This window comes from Notothenia rossii (genome assembly GCF_949606895.1).
Source record: "Notothenia rossii genome assembly, chromosome: 11".
Classification (NCBI taxonomy): domain Eukaryota; kingdom Metazoa; phylum Chordata; class Actinopteri; order Perciformes; family Nototheniidae; genus Notothenia; species Notothenia rossii.
Genome location: NC_136910.1, coordinates 51254391 through 51269640, shown reverse-complemented (window position 1 = coordinate 51269640; position 15250 = coordinate 51254391).

Here is a 15250-nt window from a genome sequence, read left to right as displayed (position 1 = left end):
AAGTGCCAGACCAGACCACTGCGCCACACGCCTCCCTAGAAACCCTAACTCTTATAACAAATGATTGTGTTGTGATTGCAATTTGATTAAATCAATGTAGAACTCCAAAGATGCAATTAGTGTAGGTCGAAATTGAACGAACTTGAGTGGCATATCATTTTAGATCACCATAACAAATAGGATTGAGGTACAATCAGGACAAGCATGTTTTTTTAGGGGAAACAGAAGAGAGACATGATTCTAAAACTAATTTTAATGCATTTTCTCATCCATATCTATTTTTAGTCAGGAACGATTAAGAGTGCTTTCCTGCAGCTGGTGAGTCATTTACGAAATTGGCCTGAGATGATGATCTAAGATAGCCACAGAATAATGGAGTAGCACAAGTCCTTTCCCCCAGCTTGGAGCATATGGAATAAAGTCACCAGATGGCTATTTCATTTGTTATTGTGGTCTGTTGCCTGGTACCTGGTATGAGAGTTTCTGCACAATAATGACAACATGGCAGAGGTTAATCTTCTAATGACTACTCTACTGAATTTTGCAACAGGGCCGAGGCTTTAATGGGCAGGTGGGCGGTGGAACAAAGCTGATTGAAAGTAATAATGTTAAAAGATGGCAATCATTACAAAAACACATGGTTATTGACACTAAAACGAAGGTAAATATTGGTGGATTCGCGGGTAAGTACTTTACTTAATTGGCTATTACTGTAGGAGTATTTATTCAGTTATTTGGGCATTGCAGTTCTTTTTTCTCTTACTTGCTAATGACACAGTCACAATTTTCCAGTGTTTCTTGTACTTCACTCCCGGGCTATGACAACAGATGCTCCCTGTGTTTTTCAGGTAAGCTCAGTTCAATGACCAGCAGCCTCAGCTTGACAGGAAACAGTAGGGGCCTGGTGTGGCTGGTTGTAAATGTGCTCCTATACAGTTCATATCCAATATTCATGGTTTGAGTGTCCACACTTTGCGCAGTCATTAGTGCCCTCACTGCCTCTCAGGCGCATCCCAGAGCCAGTCACTCACGGTGTGCCCCTTCAATAGACATGAGCCTGTCCTTCCCAACAGCCCCGCCACCCCACGCAACATAGCTCTGACAAGTGAGTGTTCTTTCTTCCTCTACTAGTTCCTAAGATGGTGTTTTTAGATGTGATCATTGAGGTAATTATGAGATAAACATTGGTTCCAACCCTTATCCTGGTCTCATAAAAAAGTAGTTCCAGTAGAAAGAATTCGTAGAGTAGAAGGTTTCTACAAAAGCTTATTTTCTCTGGTTATGTTGAACTTGGATTAATCAAAAGATGGCTCTTAACACACCTGTGTAAGAACCAATAAAAAGAAGATTGGGCCGACAGTTGGGTCATTCAAATAGAAGACTCTCACCTGGTTTTTAATGCTAAAACAAAGGTTTCATGTCATTAGCGCAACCAAAGGTCAACACGAATTTATCGTAAGTAATGTCAATAACATCACAAATATTCTCATCGTAGGCCGAACCGTGTCCTTTTACAAAATATAACCAAGACGTTTCTTTCTGTTTTTTTGGGTTTCAATTTACGACAATAACCACATGTTTGAAACTATGACTAACTATTTTATAGATTGAACATCGATTCCTTGAAGCGCAATCCTTTAAGTGTAGAGAAATCACAAGTGTATGGGAACGTTGTTCTGTAAAAGTCCTGTTTGCCAGAGGACATACAAAAATAAAGATTAATAGAATTAATGATTTTTTTAGGGGTAAGGAAATAATAACAACATTGTGTTGACAAGATGTAACACCCACAATCTGATTCCTACCTGAAAAATAAAGATTTATCAACAGCAGCATGCTCTTTGAAGCTGTGTGCTTGGCATTGACTCACGGGGTGAAACCAGGTGAATGTCATCATCTTATTGATTCAACCTATAAAATGTGCTCCTGCTATGCGGTGGGGATGTCAATAAACAAGTGAGCTAAGAAAGAATTTAAAGCGTCCGAAGCATTCATGACCAGATCTGGTGCAAAATTGCTTAAGATAACAATTTTTTAGGCTAAATACTTAAAGACAATGTCAAAATACTCATGTAGAACAAGGACTGGTAAAACTTAAATTGTTGTAAATGCATCTAAACTGGATTATTTGTTGGCATTATTGTCATAGCAAAGGTTTTATGCTGCCTTCTAGGTCAGTTCTCTTTTGTGAAATAAATGTCAATGTCATTGTTTAACTCGTTGGGGAAGCAAGAAAAATTTACTCCTCAAGACCAAGACCCATTTTCGGATTTGGACTTGAATTCAACATTCTCAGTTCAAGTTTAAATGTTTCTTTCTGTCAACATTTTATCACAGCACTTGTCCATGATAGATATTGAATTGGCGCCAGTAAAGCCAAGACTACCATAACTCTTTTTTGTGTGTCTCCGAAGGCCAAGTTGAAGTCCTGAGCCCTTTCATTGACCAGCTGTCCTTCTCTCCGTTTTTTATTTTCCTCCCCTTTGTTTGTTGTCTGCTTTTGGGGGCGCTCCGTGACACCATTTGTCTCCATAACAAGTCTCAGTGAGCAGCGTTCTGGTGGGCCCACCTGCAGGAGCCCTGGTGCTGGTCTCTGCTCACCGCGGGCCTCCCAGGACTACCCACAGAGGAGGAGGCAATTAAGGCCTGGAGAAGAAGCCATAAATCTCCATAAACTTCAGCTAGCCACTCTCCCCCCACTTTCGCTGGACACTCAGATAATGCATCTCCTTCTCAACAGCCTCCAGACGGACTCCAGAGGAGACAAGTCCATCTCCTGATTTCCCCTAACAGAGGGGCTCCTTCCCAAAGTTCCTCTACAGTCTGGGCCGTGACTCATCGTGCAACAATTCTTTTCAATAATGATGGTCAGTGTTCCTGAAGTTTGTTTGGGTTTTGAGACTTGGGAAAATGTCATTTTAACCATTTGTTTTTCTTGTTTAAGGAACATTACCCTCATTTAAATTGCTCAATGTTTACGTATAGGTAATTCTGCAAACCAACGTTTTACTGATACTTTCGACAATCTATACCATGTTGTTTTTTATGATAATTTGGATATACTATGACCGTTTTTCGACATACTATACTATTTGGTTTTGTCTAACGTTTTCGACAAACTATAATATGACTTATCTTCGACATACTTTGATGTTTTTTCTCAAAAATATACAATTTTTTTAATTTGATTTTGAAAGCGATGATTTTCAGATATTTTCATCAAACCATACTTTTATTATTTTTTATATTTCCGAGACTATACTATGTTGTTTAGGCATATCAATTCCTTATGACAGTATCATGCAAGCACGCCCAAGAGTTATGAATTATAGATTCACTTTTTGTCTCAATGCCACGGAGAGCGTCTTCCAACATGCAGTATAACATGAAACCTTTTTCTGTAAATGTGGTAATGGATCGTCTCGCGGTGCAGTTCGGGGGAAGAGGCACGGTTCTCACTAATCAGACAGGACGTGAAACGGAAAACATCCCTCCTGAAGAGGAAATGCCTGCTTCCTCTTTATCATATTCTTAAGGACATGTTCCTCTGCGAAGCTGCTGAGTTAGGGATTCAGCACAACCACCTACGGAGACATAGGTGTATTAATGAGAAAGAAGCTGTCAAGTGTTGCAAAATGTATAAAGTTGAGTGATTAATTAAAGCTTTGTTTTGCTCTAGTGAATAGGCACGGGCCAGTCGTCTTAGAACATTTGCAATGAGCTTTTAGTAGTAAAATAAACAACTCGATTTATTTTATTTTAATATATTGCCAAAATGACCTTATGTAGGAGCGGTCCAAGAAAAAGTGTCCTTGTGGTGGTGTGTTCAAGGGCTGGTAAGCTCTTAAAATGCAAGGAGGGGGATGCTTAAATGTTTACGATGCAAAACTCACATTACACTTTTAATTACTTCCATGTGTCTGTCCTGTTTGCCGCCTTCTTTGATTTTACAACGATATAGCTTAAAAGAAAGATCTGAATAATAAAGATAGGTTGTGAAAAAAAAGTGGTGTTGGGAAACATCTTTAAGATACTTAGATTTGAGTATTTACCCTAAAAAGTGCATAAGCTTTGAAACTGTATACTCAGTTTCAGTTTCCTTCTTGGAAAGATAACTGTTGGCGAGAGGATGTGTTAATAGATGTCTCTCAGAAGCTGTTGATGGAGATGTGAAAGGTGTTGACTTGATCTGTGAACTGTCTCTCCTCTCCCTGCTCCGCCCGCGCAAACCTGTCTGGCACATCTCAACACACACATCTGGGGGAAAACGGCTGTTTCTGTGCGAGCTTGTGTGTGTGTGTGTGTGTGTGTGTGTGTGTGTGTGTGTGTGTGTGTGTGCGCGTGCGTGCTTGCGTGCGTGCGTGCGTGCGTGCGTGCGTGTGTGTGTGTGTCACTTAAATGTTCTACCTTTCACTGACCTGAAGACACACATTTCCTTATACGCTGGTGAAACCAACATGTGGAGGTGGCAGCAAGACTCATTCGATCCCTACACCTCTGTTCTGTCCCTCCCCCACCCCCCCCCCTCCTCTTTGGTGGTGTGATATCACTTTACTGGGTCACCAGATTTCCCAGAGTCACCGAGGGGACATGTTGCTCACCTCTTGACTTCTTTACCTCTTGAACTGAGGGAATTTTCCCCTGATATAGGGCTGAGACTGCCAGCTGTCATTCTCACCTCCTACTTATTAACGACTGAAACCAAGAGAGGGAGAAGGTGCGCCATTTAGTGAAAGTAAAGACCTGTAACAGATGAAAGCTGATAAGCACCAAGCTGTACTTGTAGAGCAGCTCATCTAACATTAATGGTAGAGTAATTGGTTTGTAACTGTAACACTTACAAGGCCATCAATAATGAGCAGTTGGCGAGTGTAGGGTTACTTGGTTGGGATAAGGGGCCATTGTGCCGGAGCTGAAGCCACAGGATCAGCTGAAAGGGCCTGCAGTAATGTCGGACAAATATTTATGCAGTGTCACGTTACTGGAACATTCTAACTAGAGGAGACAATAATAGGCAGGGTGATTGAAAAGTCAGATACACATGTACTACATTTCTACTTTATCAGATGATCTACGATTGGATTATTTACTGATCAAAGCTCAGGAAATACAATAATGGAAGGAGCTCTTTTTACCAAAGAGTGCTTTTCTTGGATGCGAAGAGGTGTTATTCTGGACGGCTATTTTTGGAAATAGTCTGAAATGCATATTTATCCCTGAAAAAGAAAATTATGGTATACTAATAATGAAATTAACAGATGGATGTGTGTTTTTAGTTCAATCCAGCAAATTGATACCTGAAAAATCAGGGTACTCCATCAACTTTATCACATTGATCAAAATCTCCTTTAAATCCAACGATACAGTAATAACTTGCAAACAGATGTATTCGACACAATTAGTATTTGTTAAATATTACAAAAAATGTATGTCCAAAATGATTGATGGTTGCAATGGGATAAAAGCAAAACAATTTTATAATAATAATAATAATAGATTTAATTTGTTAGTGCTTTTACAGGTGCTCAAAGACGCTTTACAGATAATAGTGAAGAGAAAAGAAAAGAGAAGAAAGGAACAACAAATAAATATATAGTTAAAGTTAAAGTCAAATAATACAAAAACAATCACACATGAAAAGCCAGATTGAAGAGGTGAGTTTTTTGAAGGTGGTGAGGTCGGTGCAGTCTCTGATGGGTTGTGGGAGTGAGTTCCAGAGGGAGGGGGCAGCGACGGAGAAGGCTCTGTCCCCCCAGGTCCGGTGATTGGTGCGGGTGGGGATGGATAGGAGGTTGGCTTTTTCAGGTGCCTATACTGTATGGACATTTTAATATGTTTTCCTGCAATAGTCAAAGGTCACCCCCTGTTCACACTGGCCAATAAGGAACCCTTCCTAATGCTCTTTCATTACAAGGGATGGGAGACAACATCCAGTAGTCTAAAGATAAGTCTGCAGACTGTATGAACACGTAGAAGTTGTTTTTCCGCATTATTGGAGGAAACAATCCAAGCATGTGCAATAAATATGCTACACTTACGGCCCGTCCACACACAGGCATGAAAAAAATCTTTCAAAGCTTCGCCCATTCACTTGAATGCGGTGACGTAGAAGATTTTTCATCTTCGACGAACTGCATTCTGGGGAGCGGAGCATGGCTTTGCAAGCATCGTGAGCATCAAAAGTTGAGCAATGTTCAACTTTTGATGCTCCCGAAGCTTTCGAAGCTGGCATCAGCCAATCAAATCCCGTTTATGCAAATCTCGCCAGTACAAGCGCTAGCCAATCAAACCGCGTGCAAGCTGGGAGAGCCAGACCGCAGTTCATTTCCTCATATTCCAAACGAGATATTACGGTAGCAAATCACCCGGTTCTTTACGACCAGAACTATTTACCGGGATACAAACCGGAGGAACCAGGCATGGAGGGAGGTGGCAGAGACAGTGGGTGAAACTGGTAGGTTTTCGCCTGTTTGGAGAGTTTATATCCAGTTTACTTCGTTTTAACATTGCTATTGCTTTGTATGTCGGGGGCGGGAGATTCATGTGATTGGTTGTTGGTCGTGTTGCTCGCAAAAAATCGCCAAGCTTCAGACACGCCCAGCATCAAGATTTTTCAAGATTTTTTTCATGCCTGTGTGTGGACGGGCCGTTACACTTTTGGTGCCCACAAGTCGGTGGTACATGAACGTCCACATGGAGTCTTCTGTACACCGTCTTATGACACAAATGTACATCTTGTTAACCCTAATGGACTTTCAGATACTCGGAAAGTATAATTGCAGATCTAGATACAACAAGAGTAACGCCTAAAGGTCGCTGCTAAAGAGTCGATAATCTCTTAAAACCAAAACCATTTTATGTCCAGTTTTAAGTTCTCAAGATCTAATTAACAGAGGACAGGTGTGTTTACCTGCTTCTGTTTATGCCTAGCAACAACTCAACAATGGTTAAGATGGCTGAAAACGGAATTGAAAATGTCCATATTAGATAAAAGATTAATTTAATTGTTACAACTAATACTCTTAAATATCCCAATATGTATATGGGTTACAAATAAAAGGAACGTTCTACATCAATCTTGGTAAATTCTCCTGATACAACTCACTATTGCTGAAATTGGCAAATATTGTGTGCTGGAGAAATGCCATTATAACTAAGATACAGAAGATTGTATGATTTGATACTTTCCTAAGCGTAGGCTGTTGTAACATTGCTGTGTTGCAATGTTCTCATCCACCACATCAACAGTCTGCTCCCGCCTCTGCTTAACTGACCTTGAGTCCTGCCAGGTTGCATCTCCGTGCCTGTACTCATTTAAAGAAAAAGCCATACATCAATTCCAACCACAACTTTCTTACCCGGCTTCATAAGTTTGATAAATGCCAGATCAAATCCTCGCCCTTATCTCATCCTTAGAGCTGTTCAGACTTTAGATTTCAAGACGGCGTGAAAAAGTAAACACATTGCAACTTAGGAAATCATGAGAAAACTGTAAATACAGAACTGTTTTCCTTCAGATGTGAAATCTAAGGAGGGTAATATTTCTTTCAAAAATGTGGACATTTAGACAAACACATGCAACTTGGCTTTTAAAGTCAGATTGAATTGCCATGTGACCCTAACCTCCCCCATTTTCACTGCCCCCAACACCCTTGTGAGCCTCCCTTGAGAGCCACAGCTGCTGGGGACCTCTCTTTGAACTCACAGCAGGAGGTCTGCAGCACCCCCTGGCCTTAAGCTGTCCCTTCTCTCCACCACTGCCTCAGACACTTTCAAACTGTAACCATAGCCCGACGTGGACTTTTAAGAGGTCTCAAAGCTCCCGCGGCAGCTGCTCGGCTGGTAAACGGAGCCACGCTGAGGCAGATCACCTGAGAGTGCCGGGGGTAGATCTCTGGAGAGCTGCTCATGTGTCCCATCCCGCCTGCTCCATTCACAGAGGATCAGAGAAAGAAAAAAGAGCTGCGAGGACCCATGAGACTTAGCAGAAAAAGCGGAAGTAACCAAAGTAGAAACTTTCAAGGTGACCCATTTATGCATAGATTACTATCGTTGAGCTTTCCTCATTTACAGATAAGGTGAAAAAAGGATGTGTTACCAGGTTCAAAAAGGCAAAGATTCTATCACCTGTTTTGAGTTTTTTCTTAATTATTCTCCCTTTTTTCTGTATAATTATGGTTTTGGAAGATCAAGGTTATGGTAATTTCACTTTTTATAGGGTATGATTAGGGGTAGGCAACACAAACACTTGGTTATGGTTGGAGGAAAAGTGTGGTTACCACTCATTTAACTGCATGTTTTTTTACCAGACTTAGTATACGGTCTTCTGCATAAAGATTTGACTTAATGCACAAACACATCCACATTGCTACCGAGAAACGTTCTCCTACTTTGGCACTTTGCATTTGACATGAATTGGGAGGTAAAGTATTGAACAATACAAACCTAATTTGTGAGCAATAACACGGAGGGACACCAAACAATGTTTATTTCCAAATACGACTAACATTGAAACACTACAAAGCCAGTTAAAAGTTTGGCCATTATGGACTGGTATATTGCAGTGGTTTATATTTTTTTATGACACTATTCTTTAACATGGATGTAAGCAATTTTCTTTCAGAGAAGTATCAATAAATAAAAAAATATTTCTCCTCCACTTTATTTCCCTTTTTTATTCCCTTCTCATGGCACCACGCATTATTCCCCAAAGAAAATTCCATGCAATGCTTGATATACTTTCAACACTCCTGTTATGTCGGGGTATTAAATCAAATAAGGATTGGTTCCATGGCGTAGCGGCAGCTGGGGCGTGCCATGTGGGACTTGTAGTCCTTAATGAGCAGTGACTAATTGCTACATGGTTCTGTGGGAATACAGTGAATCTCTATGGGACTTGTGCAATGCTAAGCTTCCCCCTTCAAATAACTCTCATGCCTCTCATTCATTCTCTCTAATCAAGGTTCGAAGCTCTACACCCTTATTGCATATAGCCAATGAGACAGAGAGATGAATAAAGAAATTCAACTCTTTAAAAATTGTCTTTATTTAAGTCTGTATGTAGCTGTCTGTATTTTAGTCTTTGTTACCGAATAAAGCTACATACTGAGGAAAATAACCATTTGTTTTACAGAAAATCCATTAAAACAAACATGTGAAATTCTGGGTCAGTGACTTCCAGTACAAAGTCTATGTTAATGTCCTTATCTCTGTCTGACGTTGCACAGGGTTAAATATATATTTAGTCATTTTGGTAAGCAGTGTCAATGGTCGCCTGCTCGCAAAAAAAATCACATTCAAGAAACCAAGGACACGGTGTAATTTGTAAAATGCATTGTTTATCACAATTCCAATAAAAACGAAAAAAAGACAAAACGTCATAAATCTGGTAATAAACGTCCCCCTCATCAAGCTGATTCCACAGGATTTACCGCCTGTCCTTCACTTCTCTTCACGCCCATTATTGCTATTGATTGCTTTCAGTTGGAAATGATATTCTTTTATTTTCTACGCTTGACTTGCTGCGATAATCACTTACAGCATGAGCAGGCGTGTTCTAGCCTTGAGGTGGTAGTTTCAGTATGTTTTGTCTCAGCCGTGATGGCTTCTCGCGGATCAATAACACCTTGTCAAAGACTAACACCCTACTTGAGTGAGCATCTTTATTGAAAGTGGCATTTTGTTTATTCTGAGAATAAGCTTGCGTTGGTATGTGAGAGAACATGCTGTCCAAGTTGCCTGTTCTTTGAACCAATCCATTTTGTTGAGAAGTTAACACTGCTAGGGATCCAGTTTGTCCACAGCTGTGAAAATACTAGGTACATTTATTTTCTGACATGAATAGACCAACGCACAATCATAATCCAGGGAGGTTATAATGTCATTTTATTTTTAATAAATAGATAATTGTGGCTGCAACAGGACTCAAAGAGAGTTGGGGGAATATTATGTCATGTCTTGAAAGGTCAGGATCTTTTCATTAGGAGCACTGAAGGTGTGTGTGCAGAAAGTAAAGACAGCAAAGCAGTTTACATTAAGTGTATCTCAATATATGTCAACTCAGTTTTCTTTAGACAAACAATGACTAATGGCATTATATCAAATCTCTCACTGTCTTCTGTGGAAACAACTAAAAAACACTCCCTCTTTGTGCACCTCAACCTCTGGCCGTTTCTCAATCGCAAGTACACATGCTTCAGAGCAACTATTTCAAGTATACTACGTCATAGAGTGGCGCAGAATTCTGGGGATTTAACATGCATTGAAACAGTCCTTCGGCGCCACTCGATGACGTAGTATACTTGAAATAGTTGCTCTGAAGCAGGTGTACTTGCGATTGAAGAACGGCGAGAGGTTGAGGTGCACAAAAAAAAAAAAATAGTGGTCGTTTCTCAATCTCGAGGAAACTGGCTTCCAAGCCAATATTTCAAGGATGCTACGTCATCGAGTGCCGCCGAAGGACTGTTCCAATCTCCAGCATACTTGGAATTCCACCGAGGCCGCATCCTTGGTTTGGGGGTAATTTCGAGGCTGCACATGGGTAGACTTCGCGTCCTTAAAATCCCCACAATGCTTTGCGCACGGACCAATTTCCCCTAATCTGTGGCGGAAAATGTAAGGCGGGGCCTCTCATATGACGCACACTTGCTAGCCTGTTCCACTCATCGTTTTCCGAATGCCAGGAAGGATTCTTGCCTAGCTTCTGAAGCAAGTGACTCGGAAGACATGTGCTACCAAGCAAGCATCCTCGCGATTGAGAAACGGCCTCCGTCTTCCTCCCCCCTTTGAACCCTCTAACTAGGGAAATCAGCTGATCAGGTGCCGCTGGGTGTCAGCCATAATCCTGCTGACTATGGGATGTGTAGTCCTTGTTGCATATACTGAGAGGAAGTGAATCTCACCACTATGAAACGCCCTCGCTAGACAAAATCTAAATTTGTAACCGTTGAAATTTCTCAACACGTATTTAATGAATTTTCCTAAACCTTTGTTTTCTCCATGGTCATGCTTTAGCATTTGTTTGTTTTATTTCTTTAATAAACATAATGAACAAAAATCTTATGCATGGACTTTTATTTTGGAACGTCCCACAGTGAAGAGCCAAGTTTAGCCTCTTAGCGACATCATTTGTGGAAGTTTGGTCACTACATTCATGGTCCCCAATGGATGAATGGTACTGACTTTAGCATCCCATGTCCTTTTATTTGCGCCCTACCTGTATATGTACTGATCCCACACAAGTTTGTTCAGACATCAATGGTTACAAGATGATGTACCCTTCAGTACAACAAAACCTAATAATATTTATCTTGAGCTTATAAATATACGTATGCACACTTCCTTTGAGATCAGGTTGGTTTGAGAGAAAGGAGGGAAGGAGGTAGGAACTGAGGCTGCAAGGCAGCAATCACACAAAACACATTTGGAGGTCATTACAGAGCCAGTCATGCTGAGTGAGTCCTAGAGGCTGAAACACTGCTTACAGTGTTTAAAGTGGGTTTGATGAAAGCTTTCATTCAGAGCAGCTCATTAGTTTGAGCATTGGATAGTACACATTCTGAGATTACTCACTGCGGGCCTGCGCTGCCAATGTAAGGAGGTTTGCATTTCATTTATTTCTCTATAAATCACTCAGTAGAAAGATGCAGAACACCTAATATGTACAGAAAGGAGGGCACATGTCCATAATATCAGCCTTCTGTTCAAGAAATAATATCTAGGCATGATTTGAAAATATAAACTAAAGCAAAATACATGTTAGTAAATTAACGTCCAGTGTGGTATACCCTTGCAATCTTTACCAAGCTTTTGTTTGTGACAATTCTACTTTTTTGATCAAGCACTGTAATCCATTTTAAACCCATTATGGTTTCCCTATATGCGGAAGTAGTATACTTTATAAGAAGAAAAAAAAGGAAATAAGTTTACTAAGTTTGAAGAAGTCCATGGGCTGACATTGGTCCGCTTCTGCCTATTATGGTCATTGTAGGGTCACTGTACCCAAATTAATAACGGCTGTGTTTTTATCCTGTTTCCATTAGGTCCACAAAGAGCCTTCACCCAAATGCATTTGCTACAGTCAGCAGCAATTAGCCTCCGCTCAAGAGCAGGTTTCATTTGAGTTTTTCCCAGAATCAAGGTCTCTCAATATTTCTGAAAATCCATTAAAACTGTTTACAGAGGTAAAGTCTGGGTGCACAGAGTTATGTTGTGATTTGCTCTCCCTTTATTTCCACAGATAACTGAGCAAACAGATATCAGTAAATCATCAAGTTAACATATTTCTGCTAAAATGAACTCCCAAAGCAGAAAATGTTCTTCTTTTCAGATGTTTTTCTTTTATATAAATTGGTAAAAGGGTTTGGGCTGTTGTTTGGACACAAGATAGCATATAAGGACGTCAATGTGAATTCTGGGAAATTGTATTGTACGACATGCCTCATATTGAAACATCCAGTTTATTTCAAGGACTGTTGATAAGCAGACTGGAAAAATAAGGAAAATCTATAAAGTTTACAAAATAAAAACACCTAATGTGTACAAATGTGTTCATCTGAGTATATATACATCCAAAAGTGAAATATGAGACTGTCTGAGGGTACATTATCTTCTTTGAAATGTGCTCTGTGAGGTCGACATTCAGCCGATGCTCTTATCTAAATGTTAAAGATTGGAGCCATATTTCTCCGTGCAGCCTTTCGGCTCGTGTCTAAGGGTATTCATGTGCATGGAGGGATGCAGTATTTCGCCAGCGTGACCCAGAGCCCTTCCAGATGTAAGACAGAGCTCCCGTCTGACTCAGCCCTGGTCCACGCAGCAGGCTGTCAAAGCCCATCATCGTCATACACTCCTGCGATCAATACCTTACAGCCTCCTGACAGAGTGTGTTAGCGTAACGCATTCCTCTTTCTCTCCTAAGTCTTAATCGGAAAAGCCACCTCGAAAAAAATGTGTGTTTGTAGTGACATACTCTATCTATTTCCCTTTAGTTTACATTGTGTTTGCTACAGTGTGTTGGGTTTTTAAAAAGATTCCAAATGCTCTGTAACAGTAGTGTTCAACAATTTTGAAATCCCTTTCAGCCACATAAATGCAAAATGTATTTTCTTTCATTAGCTGGAGTTGCAATCATGGATATTTTGCAAAACATGTTAAAGGTTCTTGCAGCAATTCTTGCACAGACCATGATTTATGTCTTGGAACTAGAACGCTTAAGGCTCTCCAAACTGTTTTGAAATAAAGCTCAACTTGAGAAACACTGAAACATAGTCCATGCAACAATGCCACACACACTTCACTTCAGTGATTTACCAATTTTGACACTGATGGGTCCATGCAAAACACTGAAGGCAGTACTTATGCCAATCATTTAACGACCGACAAACATTGTATGTTGCTTACTTTGAGTTCAACATAGCTCTTACTATTTCAGAACAAACAAACAATGGTAAATATTCTAAGTCAAGTACATTTTGGATGATTTGTACATTCTTGAAACCCTATCTGCCCTGGACCAGCTCACCAAACCATTAAAACACATTGCTTTCAATCTAAAATGTTGACATGAAGGGACGGTTAGAGCACAGTAAAGACCTCACCACTCTATTGATTATTTTTCAAAGAGTTGGAAGTTCGGCAAACCCATCTAAGTAAAGCAGAACATTGGATAATCAATGGGTTGGACCTACCGATAAGATAGCATCATGAATTGTTGATGCAAATACGAACATGTGTCCGTAATACTGAAGCTACGGAAGTAAAACAGATAAACAGTCGGAATTATTCACACACACACACACACACACACACACACACACACACACACACACACACACACACACACACACACACACACACACACACACACACACACACACACACACACACACACACACACACACACACACACACACACACACACACACACACACACACACACACACACACACACACACACACACACACACACACAGGAGTTTCCATCCTGCCAAGTCTTATTCTGAGACAAAATTGAATCAACTTTAATCATATTCTTTTGTTTTTGTAGATGTCTTAAATCCTAGAGTTTGCTTACAGGGCCTTAGTACCATAACCAGACGTCAACCATCTCAAACATAAATATTGTGCGGATACATTGTACAAATCCGTGCCTTTACAGTAAACTACAGACCGGGTAAGGGCCAAAACATGTGTGCTGTCAAATGTAATCAACCATTTATTAGTAATTAGGATTTTGAACTGAGGCCAAATTACAGATACATTTGTGGAGGCATTTCCATCAGGTTTACCCTGCAAAACCCTTGTTAGGCTTAAACATGCATTGTAACAAAGCTGCTAACTATTAACGAAATTAAGATAATACAGTATGTCATTTTGATAATGTAGTTATAATAAACGTCTCTGGAAAAGCTTATTCTTTCAGCCAATCATTTCAAAATAAAGTAAAAGGCAATTTAACATACTGATAACAGATGTTCACAAAGGCTTCCAAGTTAAGTCAAAGTCAACTTATTGTCAATCTTCCAGTTTGTGTGTACAGACAGAGAGATCGAAATACTGTTTCTCACAATCCCAAATATAAAAACAAATTTGTATAAAAACATAACAATAAGTGTGCAAATATGTCTATACACAGATTCAAAGACAGCTTTCTACATGAATCATTAAGACCTAAATAAAAAAACAACAATCAATATGTACAAAATAACAGTCACTTCAATATTATGAGAATGTACCTTGGCTTAATACACTGTATTTCCTGATTTCCCAAATAAAACATGTTTGTCTCACCCATGCTGACGTCCACACAGAAGGGGTCCATCTTGAGCTACCTCTGGCAGACAGACAGATCCTCAGATTTACGTCTTCCCCTGTCAGGTGTCAACTTGCCCCCTTACATCAGCCGAGGTCTATCTCAGAGTGTTCTCTCACACCAAACTTATTTTTCTACTTTCTGGCCAGCTCACTTTGAAAGAATGGACAGTCCCCTGGTGCCCATCAATCTGTTGAGAGCTCCCCATTCTGGGCATTAGGAAATCCTGGCTTTCTTTTGTTGCAAGGCAATCGAAAGGGAGCAGTGTAATGGCTGAACTTCTAAATAGGACTTTCTCATGCAGCTTGTACCTTCTAGGACAATGCCACTGCTGGTTGAGGGTGTTTTGGGTTGTTTTGATTATCTTGAGGGCTTCAACACCACTTTGTTTCATGGCTGTTATATGCAGGTTATCATTCAAGAGCAGGAATATGAATA